The following is an 8465-nucleotide window of genomic DNA, read 5'->3' as shown; positions in this document are numbered from 1 at the left end:
TCCCATCTATAATATCTATAATTAATTACATTTACAACCCCTCTTACTTTCTTTCCCCTCCATTTTTCTCCCTCTTTCCTTCCCCAAGCTAATAAGTGGTTCACTCCACCTCTTACAGATGTATTTTCTGTCCTCAATTCATGTTTTAACACAGTTGGCATTTGCTGCAGAGCCAACATTTCTTCAGCGGACCGCATCTAAAGGAGTGCTCGCTCATGAAACCGCTATTACCGCATCTTCCTCAGTAGTCTTCGCCCCATGCTGCGAATTGCTTTCTTTTGTTTCCTTGTAATGAATTTAGCCTGAGTTCACTTTATTGCTTTGTGCAGAATGTGTAGCCTGATGAATTTTTCATTTCATCTCTCTCCTTCTCTCATGCCATCCTCAGAAACCGCCATAGTCTAAGACATCTCCTCCTCGTCCTCAGCCAAAAGTCTAGAACTCCTCACAACATAAAAGAGAGAAGGAGAGCGGGAAGGAGGGGTCTGCCTTGTATCTGGGTTCTGATGGAGAAGACGGTGGAGGAGAGGGGGAGGTGCAAAAGCGATTGAGAGAGAGAAGAGAGAGAGAGAGAGAGAGAGAGAGAGAGAGAGAGAGAAAGGCAGGTATGGAGGGAGGGAAACAAGAGGATGAGAGAGGAACGAAGCCAACCAACCAGCTGAAAGAGAACGAGCGATCGGGGCTGTTTGAACGTGGCAGGGAGAAAAGGAGGGAGGAGGGAAAGAGAGAGTGTGAGATCGTTTGTCAGAACCGAGGAAATAGAAGTGTTACTATTGCACGGCAACTGGAACGGTGTCTGCACGCTGAGGATATGCATTGGGTCCCAGCGCTCACCGGCTCGCAGGACACGCTCTAAAATGTAATTTCCAAAGGCCTAATTGTTGCCGCGGTGATTTATTTTCCTCCATTTCATTTTTCTTTCTTTTTTTTTTTGTTTTATCTGCCTTCTCTCTCTCTCCTCTCCTTCTCTTTTTGTCGTTGTTGTATTTTTTTTCCCCCGTTTTTTTTTTTTTTACCAGCTGCTGGATTTTCCCCTTCTTTTATAACTGCTGTCATTCTCTCCATTTACAAAGGAGGGATCTACAAATAGAGGCAACCACAGCAAGACAGTAAGTGGGGCTTCTTTCTCCTTACGCCTGTGCCAGGGGGGTGCATGGAATGGGAGGCTGTGAAAATGTGCGGAGGATGAGCGATGAATGGATCCCAAAAGGGCTTATGAGTGTAGATGGTGGCTGGTGGTTTGCCATTTAAAGTTGAGCCATTCAGATCTGGAAATATGAGCTATTGGGAAACAGAGGCGACCCGTGCATGCGCTGTGTCTGTTGTACAGAGTGAATGATGTGAGGTGATCAGACTGGGCTGGTGGTGCTTATTATCTGTAGTTTGGCTGCAGCAGCGTGAGAATCTGATCTTCCTTTAAAGAGACAGAGGTTCGCTTAAAACAGGAGGTGCACAGAAAGAATAGGTGAATACTGCATCAGCAGGGAGTAAGTTTTTCTGGATATATGGCATTGCTGTGAAAGAAAGAGCTTGGCACAGAAAGATCATCATAATGACAAGTAAATGATACAAATCAGCAGAGTGTAATGTTTTTTTCTCCTCTGTATTTTAAAGGGAGAAGCCTGATATGCAGTATCCTGTCACTCCCTGAAACACACCCACCCACATACATTGGCATGCATGCAGACTTACTCACTGAGCAGTGCTAACGGTCTGATCTGCAAGCGTGGCAGCTCTCGTATGATTGCATCTCTTAAATGCCACATCAGTTTTCTTTCCAGTTCACTGCCTTTTGTCTTTCTTTCTCGTAAGCATATGCAGTGAATGACAGAATTGGCTGTTAAAGGGATAGTTCACCCAAAATGAAAATTCTGTCATCAGTTATTCACTCTCATGTCATTTCAAATTTTTATGACTGTCTTTATTCTGTGGAGCACAAAGGGTGGAATATTGAATATTATACCGGTCACTCTTTGCATGCAATTACAGTGAACTGAAGATTCAAAAAGTACCACTGAATGTGGTCCATACGACTAGTGCACTCTATTCCAAGTCTTATGAACCTAGGGCTGGACGATATGGCCAAAATTTATATCACGATATATTTCTTAATTTCGGTCGATACGATATAATTCCGATATCGATATGAACACTATTAAAAAAGCCTCATAAAAACGGCCAAGAACGGCCACAACAGATGTCTGTACCTACAAACTTATGAAAAATTAATTTGCCAACTCTATGAAACCTACTCCTATAAAACTATATAATATTTTTGGAAAAAAATGGCGCAAATAAATAAATGTTCACCTTTTATTGGTATTTAGCCTTCATACAAACAAGACATGTGAAATCACTGTCAAATAAATCTCAGATTCTCCTTATTAATATTAATATTTTTTACTTCAAACTATAGGCTAACATACCAGTCCGAGACGACTCGTTCTTCCCGAGTCACATTAAAGATTCGTTCAAAACGAACGATTCGTTCAAGAACGACCCAACATTAGGCGCTGTGAGAGCGGTGGAACTAACGGTTTCTCCAGTAATGGCTGTAAACAAAGCAGCTCCGCTCATGAACGCTACTTTATCAGATAAAAATGCCATCTAAACTATTCTGAAGATAGTCGGTTCCCTTCAGAGATACATTCATATAAAACACCCGCGCCGCGTTTTGATTTTGAAACGTGCAGTGCTCATGTTTATTCAACGAAGTCAAACGCCACAAATAAATCAATGTATGGGAAACACTGGTAATGTATATCGAAATATCGGAAATGTGTTTAAAAATCACATCACCGTTATTGAAAAAAAGTATATCGCGATACATATTGATATTGAATTATTGTCCAGCCCTATATGAACCCATGCAAAAGCTTTGTTAGTACAGACCAAAATATAGGTTATTATTTAATGATAATCTTTGTGCACAAATGTTTTGTGAAGTGCATCAACCGATGCATTCAAAAAGATCTGACTTGATGTGATCACAAATCCACAAACACGCCAAGGAGAGCTAGAGCAAATGTCAATATTTTTAGTGAATAACAGCTTAAGTTCTTTTATCTTTTTGTCACACAGATCTATTGTATAACGTCAGATGATGCAGAATATTGCACCTCTGACAGTCATATGGACCCCTTTTATGATGTTTTTTTGTGTTCTTTTTAAAGCTTAAAAGCTTCAGTATCCATTAAGTGTATTTCTATGTGGAACTGAACATAGAAACATAGTCTTAAAAATTTCTCCTTTTGCTTTCCATAGAAGCAAGTCGCACCCAAACAGATAAACAAAAAACAAACTGATTTTTTATTATTATTATATTACGTTTTCTAGTACATGCCATTTATCCCAGATTAATATTTATTATAAAAAGTTGTGAATATAAGTAGGCTAGGTACTTTTCAGGTGATTCCCATAATCACACTATTCGCTACAGATTCTTCTCCGCCCACAGACACACTGCTGCTCAGACAGCCCACTGAATGCTCACCTCACAGGCTAGAAGTGGCACACAAGTGAACCGACAAGCAAACATTCTCTCCTCTGCACAGATGTGAAGAGATCTTGAGTCTGCATGTGCTGCTTCACAGGGAGTGTGTGTTGATTTGGTTTGGGACTATCCCCTGCCATTATCTGCTGAATCTATTATTAGAAGCCTTTGTTTTTCGCGTATATCCTCCTCTGATACATTGTCTGTGCTCAGAAGAGGGAAATTGTTGCAGGTCTTTGCTGCGGTCACCCATAATTACATGATATATGTATTTCTAGCCAGTTATTGAGAGAGAGAGAGAGAAACAACATGGGGGAGGGAAAAATAAACAATGAAGCCAAAGAGAAGTGAAGATCTGTGGATAATTACCTCTATACCAGCTGTTAAAAATTAAGACAATATTTGGAAAAATTGCTAAATAAATTAATATTTCCCAGTAAAATAATAAAATTTTCTTAAAACTAATAAGACTTGTTTTCAGAGGATGTGTTTACTTGTTTTTATTAAATCACTACATTTGGTTATTATGCTTAAAACTCAAAATAACAATTTTCCAATAACGAGCAAACTGATTAAGAAAATGTTTTTTGCAGTAGAAAAAAATGGAGGGAAAAATATATAGAGTTGTAAAGACTAAAAGGGAGTTTATTTCTTCACAAACAAAATGTTGTTAGATTTATACATAAAAATACATAAATGAATTAAAATAAAAAAATATTTGCCAATAATAGGATAAGAGAAGCAAAAACTTCCAAATATGTTTTCCTGGCACAGATATTAGGGCAGAATGGTGTTGCCAACATTGCATGTAATTTCTTCCTCAGTCACACGCTGTCAAAACTGTCACCCGCTCTCTTTTCTCACACTCTCTGCCTTCCCTTTAAACACACACATACACACAGAGTCTTTCCGGTGTAGTGTGAGTTGTTCGCTTCGGGGGGATATGAGATAGGATGACAGAGTGGATAATCAGACAAAGGCACACAAAGTGAGTTAAGAATTAGCCACATTGAACAGGCCATTGATAAATTGGGAAACTAGAACGCCACTGACACCCTTCCATTCAATGCTCTGGAAAACCCGGCTTCTCCTCTCATTTGCATTGCCCCATGCATATCATGCATAAACATAGATGTGTCCAGAGCAGGGGTGTGCAAAACCACATATTTATTGTGATATTATATACTTAGTCATGTGATGAATCCTCAGCAGTCATTATTCCAGTCTTCAGTGTCACATGATCCTTCAGAAATAATTATAATTTGCTGCTCAAGAAATTAATATCAGTCTTGAAAACAGAAGTGCTGCTTAAAGGGATAGTTCACCCAAAAATGAAAATTCATTTGAAAACTCACCCTCATGTCGTTCCAAACCCGTAAGACCTTCGTTCATCTTCGAAACACAAATTAAGATATTTTTGATGAAGTCCCGAGACATCTGTGACATCAGTGGTTCAACCGAAAATGTATGAAGCTATGAGAATACTTTTTGTGCGCAAAGAAAACCAAAAATAACGACTTTCAACAATTCTTCTTCCCCGAGTTACCATCTACCGCCATTATACCGTACTCTATTAAGAGTACCAAGACGCATACATGTGCTGCTGCTGACGTAGAACACGGATGCGCTGCGCCTTGTTTATGAACAGAGGAAAGCACGTGCATGTGCCATGGTACTCTCCATAATAGCGGTAGATGGTAACTTGGGGAAGAGGAATTGTTAAATAAAGTTATTTTTGTTTTTCCACACAAAAAGTATTCTCATAGCTTCATAAAATTCCGGTTGAACCACTGATGTTACATGGAATATTTTAACAATGTCCTTACTACCTTCCTGGGCCTTGAACGTGGTAGGACCCTTGCAGTCTATGGAGGGTCAGAAAGCTCTCGGATTTTATAAAAAATATTGTAATTTGTGTTCTGAAGATGAACAAAGGTCTTACGGGTTTGGAACGACATGAGGGTGAGTAATGAATTTTCGTTTTTGGGTGAACTATCCCTTTAATATTTTTATGGAAACCATTATACTTTTTCAGGATTCTTTGATGAATAGAAGTTTAAAAAGCATTTATTTGATAAAAAAAATAATTTGTAACATTGTAAAATTCTTTACTGTCACTTTTCATCAATTTAATGCATCCATGCTGAAGAGAAGGACAACTAGTACTGCAGGTATGTGAGAGTAACATCAACCATCCTGACCCATCCCTAGTATTTCTTTCCAGTCATTTCATATTTGTGTTTATTGCCTCTTCCACGTCTTCGTTTAGAGACGTGCTGGTATGTGCGAGTACCGCCGCTCTCTTTGTAGTTCAAACACTTCTCTCTCATTATGCTTAGAAGGAGGATCTCCTGCAACGCATCCTCACACTTGTAACAGTAAATGAGGAGAAATGTTCTCATCTCAAAATAGTAACAGCTCACACCATTTCAGCAGGCTTAGATAAATGATCACACACTCACAACTCAAATCTACTGCCGATGTGGACAACCTGACGACTATACCACACAGAGCAATTGTGATCAATGTAATCTGAAGTTCTTCTCACATTGTCCTTTGAAATGAGTAGATACAAATGTGGTATTCAACAAACATTTCCATCCTGAACGTTTTCTAATAACACATTTGCCTGTCTAAGCTAATGAATCGAGGCAGTGGGCTCTACCTGGCCAGCATGGATCAATACCAATGACTCTGTGTAAATTAGGCCAGCGTGGAGGCCTGATATGGTGTTCACTGTTTCATTCCTGTTAATTTTACTCAACTCCTATCAGGTTGTGTTTGTTCTCAGTTCCATCCTGGCTTTTTCGCTGTTCCCGACCACTTCCCCTCCTCCTCGTCCACTCTTTAAGCACTTTACTTCTCTGTCCCCTGTACAGTCAGTGAGTTTTCCTTGCCCTTTCGTCCTTTTCTCTCTCTCTGTGTGTTTGCCCAACAGTTGAAGATGGTGAATCTCTCCCTCCTCTAATATTTACTGTGTAGGCTCTTGAGGGGGAGAGTTCAAGCTTTCGGGATTTAGCCCCATCGTTTTACACACTTCTACTCACGTTTTTTCTCCTTCTCTCATTCCGCTCACGGTAAAGGACTGATCTGGGACAGACGGTCTCCCTTGTGCTCTGGCCTACTTCAGCTCTGTCCTTTCTCTCTCACCTCCCCAAACTCACTCACTCCTCTTTTCCACTTTCCATCTGTCTCTCCCTCTTTTGCCCTGAGTGTGTCTCTCTTTGGCGTTTGAGCTGATGACTAGTGTTGGGGGAAGTTACTTGTAAAACTAATGCATGACAAAGTTACGTTGCTTTTATAAAAAGTTATGTTGTATAACGTTTTTCTCACCACTTTCTTCACCGAAGTAGAAGCACTTTGCTTGGCTTTCATATGTTTTTTTTTAACAATAGAAAAGCTTTTTTTGTGCCGTGGACAAGTGGTTTTCCACTGACACGTTTTGTGTCACATACAGGCCGTACTGCGAAAAGTGCACACTGATTGTCATGACAATGGCAAGGTTTTTGGCGGCCATACCTGCGGGCTCAAGGACAGAGGAGATCCACTGCTGCTCTGAGGCATCACCAGAAACAGAGTACAGCTGGATTTTCTTAAGCACGAAGCTTTATTTTCGTTGAGTAGAAGCATTTGAAGTTTTTATAACACAAATCTCACTGTGGATTGAAAGAAACTGTGCCAATCTTAAAAGTTCATCTTCTGTCTGACTAAAACAATGTCTTTAAAACACTGTATGAACACTTAAGTGCTTCTAAAATTTCAGCAGTTCAATTTTTGCAAACATACTACAACTCCGATAATTGTCCTTGAAATTTACTCACCCTCATGCCATGTCATGGCATAAACCATGCACTGCTTTATTTCTTATGTGTGTGTGTGTGTGTTTTTATGCTTAAAATGAAATTCAATGGGGTCCAATGCTGTTTGGAACCCAGCGGTTTTCAAAATATCTTCTTTTGTGTTCTGCAGAAGAAGGAAAGGGTTTAAAACGGCACAAGAATGAACAAATGATGACAGAATTTGCATTTTTGGGGGGTGAACTATCCCTTCAAATTTAATATGCAAAACATTTTCAGTTCTATGTGTGAGTAAATAATTTAGAATTTATTTAGAATATAGTCATTCTGGTTTTATGGTGTCAATTTAACAAAATGATCTGATCATGCAACTTGCATTACTTCTGTTTTGATTTCTGTTCCTCAGAACTGGATGTTGCTTTGCTGGTGTACCCACCAGGCTTTTTTTTTGTTTTTTTTTTATCTTATAGCAAAACTTCCTGGATTTACTATCTTCATCAAAAGGTCAAGGCTTGTTGACCAGCATTAACTGCAGGTAAATAGCACAACATTGCTGGTCCACCAGCTAGATCAGCACCAAATCAAGGCAATGTTGTTTTAAGCTGGTCTTTTCAGGAGAGGAGGTTGATGTTGCTCAATAGTTTTTGATTGCTGGAGTGTTATATAGGGACAGGTGTCATGCACTCTGGTCGTATCTGGCTTTGGCAGAACAGGAGTGTTGTGCCAAAGACCCGTTGCACTGACAGAGCTTTTCCCCCATGTGACTGATGAAAGACCCAAACACAAGTCCTGCTGCTGAGATTGGTCTAGCACTTTGGAAACTCGAGCAGATTCAGCGCGAGATGGTGTCGGCATTGGTGTGAGCACAGGGCATTGGGGTGTTTCTCACAGCAGTGGTTAAGCGTGTGTATGCACATAAGTAGAACAGAAACCCTTTGTTGAATCTCAGAGGACAGCATCACTCTCTTTTTCATTCAGTCACTTCACTGCAAAAATGCAAGAGAAATATGGTTGCAGTAATGCAGTTGCATGCTGCCGTTCTGCTTCCTTCCTCCTCGCTGCATGAGGATACGCTCATTCATGCCAATTGATCTGAGCTATTGGCCATAGTCTCCTGCACTTCTGTGGACCGGATCCCAGTGTATTAGTGCTAATTGCACCATTGAGAGGGAAAG

At 40.0% G+C, this 8465-nt stretch overlaps 1 protein-coding gene across 1 annotated transcript in view; it reads left to right on the top strand.

Annotated features, from left to right (window-relative positions):
• Positions 1–592: 592 nt before the first annotated feature.
• LOC107658408 (myelin transcription factor 1-like) overlaps positions 593–8465 on the top strand; it is a 39138-nt gene continuing 31265 nt past the window's right edge. The window contains exons 1-2 of the mRNA XM_016446945.1: positions 593–859; positions 1074–1109. The gene's annotated coding sequence lies outside the window, so the exon portion shown is untranslated. The remainder of the gene's footprint in view (positions 860–1073; positions 1110–8465) is intronic.

Source organism: Sinocyclocheilus anshuiensis, unplaced genomic scaffold, assembly GCF_001515605.1.
Source record: "Sinocyclocheilus anshuiensis isolate Anshui unplaced genomic scaffold, SAMN03320099.WGS_v1.1 scaffold371, whole genome shotgun sequence".
NCBI classification, from domain to species: Eukaryota; Metazoa; Chordata; class Actinopteri; order Cypriniformes; family Cyprinidae; genus Sinocyclocheilus; species Sinocyclocheilus anshuiensis.
This window is presented reverse-complemented; position numbering and strand designations above follow the sequence as displayed.